Below are 3,047 nucleotides of genomic sequence, written 5' to 3' on the forward strand. Positions count from 1 at the left end.
CATACGAATGCTGAGATGCTAAACCACCCGAAAACGTATGTTTGTGTTGATACAAGCAGACGGTCGGATTTTACAATTGGATTCGTGTTGTGTGTATGTTTGTGTGTGTATGTGTGTGTGTGTGTGTGTGTGTACGAGTTCCAGAATTTTTCTCTTTTGTTGCTTTGTCCATTGCTGGTTTCTTTTTCTACCCATTGTTCTTTCGCTTCGCATTTCGTTTGCCTACGAAAATTTCAAATAAATACTAATTTGAATTTCATGATTAAAGAAAAATGCTTTGCTAGTCCAACCGGTCAATGCTGCGCTGCGCCACTGAATAATATGAGATTTTAAATATTTTCTCTCGACTAGCAAAAAACAACGTCAGCAAGCAACATGTACCAATGCAAAAGTGTGCGATGAAGTAATGAATGCGAATGAAACGAGTGCTTTTAAAGAGTGTATCACAAAGCGTTGGCTAAACAATATTTTAAAACAAAAAGTTTTCAATTTCCTGAAAATGAGCCAAAGTGGAAAAGGGCTCATAAATAATTATTACATGGGAAAAGGTTGCTCCCGACTACAGCTATACTGAACAAAGTGTTACATTTCACTGAAAATCACTTGTTTTATTCATTGGATGGCTCAACGCAATTTTCATTGTGATAAAAAACCATGTGTTGGTCTTTTTCTATCTATGGTTGCAGAGCGTTGATTACATAAATCTTTTGAAAATACGTATATAAAAAGATGTGTGTTGAAATGTCGATTCAAAGAATAGGCCATGATGGTATGTTTAGAGAAGAACAAATAATCCAAGTGGTTGTTTTGAAATACAAGCAAATGGCATAGCATTTTCTTATCTTTTCACTAAAAGTAGCATAGCTATCCCCCTGTAGCATCCGGAAAACCAATGGACTTATATAAATCACCACACAATACATGAGACCAACGCCGAGAAAAAAACGACGTAATAAAGTTGCCATATCGAAGACAAAATGCCAAATGTGCAAGAAAAGAAATCAATAAAACCCCATAAAGTGTGGCTTTGTAGGTATATATCCATTTTCTGGTCGCATTTGCGTGTATGTGTGTGTGAAAAACATGCGATGGAAAAGAAATTCATAAGAACATAGTTGCAAGCAACTGGCTGCTTCATTAGTTTCCTTTATGGCTTATCGGTTTGTTTGGACATTTTCGTATATATTTTATTTTTATACCATTTGTTTGTCCATGTGTGGTTAAATTTATTCGGTTCGAAAAGGATATCGTTCGGATTTCGAATTTTAAATCTTCAAACAAAATACATGAAACGAAAATAGCTTTTACATTCAAAGGTTATCAATACAACATCCGTAAACTCCACATTTTACTTGAACATGTTTATTTATATATTCTTTGGTAAAACCCTTGTGAACGGAAGGAACTAAATGGATGATATTTACTATTGTATTTTTGTTTTTTTTTCTCTTGAAGCTTCACCAGTATACAGTTGAGCTCAAATTCAAACAAGCCATTTCAAACAGTTTCATTATAATATGTGTGTAAACCGATTTCAATGTGCGAAATATAATTTAAACTCCAGTCAATAATCATTTCCAATCTCGAGCAGCCGCCACTCTTGCATAGACTCCAGGCAAATTGGGTCGGCCGCAACCTTTACCGAACGATACAACGCCAGTTAACTGCTTCATGCCATTTTGTTCACAAGATAATGGGCCACCGCTGTCACCGTAACATGCATCATGCATGCCCCGTTCATATCCGGCACAAATCATCCGAGCTGTTATTCGGTTTCTGTAGTTTTTTCTACAATATTCCTGATTAACAATTGGAATTTGAGCCGAAAGAAGAATGTCCGACGATCGACTTGCCACGTTTGTTTCTCCTATCAGAAAATTAAAACGCATTTTATTAACATTTAAAATGGAATCCATCAAAAAATTTGGTCCTAAAATTGTATATATATGGACTGGTAATTTATTTAGATACCCCAATATTCTCGAACAAAAATTAAAAATGTAATCAAAATGATAGAAAGAAAAATTTGTCGAATGATTTGGGAGTAGTGTGGTCATAACATGTAAAGTCATTTCAATAGTAGATCTCAACCATTGTATAATTTAGTTGTAAGTATGAAGAAACCAAATAAATAATAATAATAATAATCTACTTCAAACTTCGTTACCCCAGCCAGAAACGGTGCACTTTGTTCCTTCTGCAATTTGATCGTTTGCATTTGGCAGACCAATCGGTCGAGTATTATTTGTAAAGGTTAATGGTGTGGATAGTTGTACAAGTGAATAGTCAAAGTCAAATACACGAGCTCTGTACCTCCCATGACGAAAGAATTGTCGCACTTCAATGACCAAACCCACACTTTGATGGTATGTTGATCCAACACGAACCATGTAACCGCTTGCCCGTCGCGGGCTAAAAGGATAATTCATTCATTTTATTTCAATTTTGTAAATTGTCCCATTTTTTCACAATCAATTCGATTTCTTTTTATTACGGTGTACAGTGCGCTGCAGTTCAAATCCATTGCGATGATATGATTGCACCGCCACATATATGCTTTGAATTCCGTTGCAACGACACTTGCCATGGATTTCTTTCAATTGTCGTTTCATTACCACCAACGATGCGATCATTCGTTGTTATTACTCTTATCGATTTAAAAACAATATCCTTATCATTTGAGTCCAGTAAATCACCGATGGCGTATTGTAAACCAGAGCCATTCTCATCGAAATCACCATCCTCACCGTTGGAATTTGATTGAAAATTCAAAGTGCTTTCGCTTGAACACAGTGCCAATGTGAAAATGTTCACAAACAACAAGAATTTATTTCGAAATCAACATTTAACAGTCAACATTTCGAAATTGGCCCATTTTGATAACACTTCTTCGAAGGTATTTACTAACTAATTCAAATGAAATCCACCCAAAATTGTCTCTTCTAATGACTTTTTTATGTTCCGTTTATAGAGCGGTCAGTATCTCAATTCAAACTAAATGATGTCGGCCTAAAATGCATGCATTTATAGATTCCGATAAAATCTAA

At 35.3% G+C, this 3,047-nt stretch overlaps 1 pseudogene; it reads right to left on the reverse strand.

Moving 5' to 3' along the window:
* Positions 1-1,464: 1,464 nt before the first annotated feature.
* On the reverse strand, positions 1,465-2,782 carry LOC129571537 (trypsin-4-like; annotated as a pseudogene).
* Positions 2,783-3,047: the final 265 nt, after the last annotated feature.

The sequence above is a fragment of the Sitodiplosis mosellana genome, unplaced genomic scaffold (genome assembly GCF_009176505.1).
Source record: "Sitodiplosis mosellana isolate CC-2019 unplaced genomic scaffold, AAFC_SMos_1.0 Smas_scaffold_2751, whole genome shotgun sequence".
Classification (NCBI taxonomy): Eukaryota; Metazoa; Arthropoda; class Insecta; order Diptera; family Cecidomyiidae; genus Sitodiplosis; species Sitodiplosis mosellana.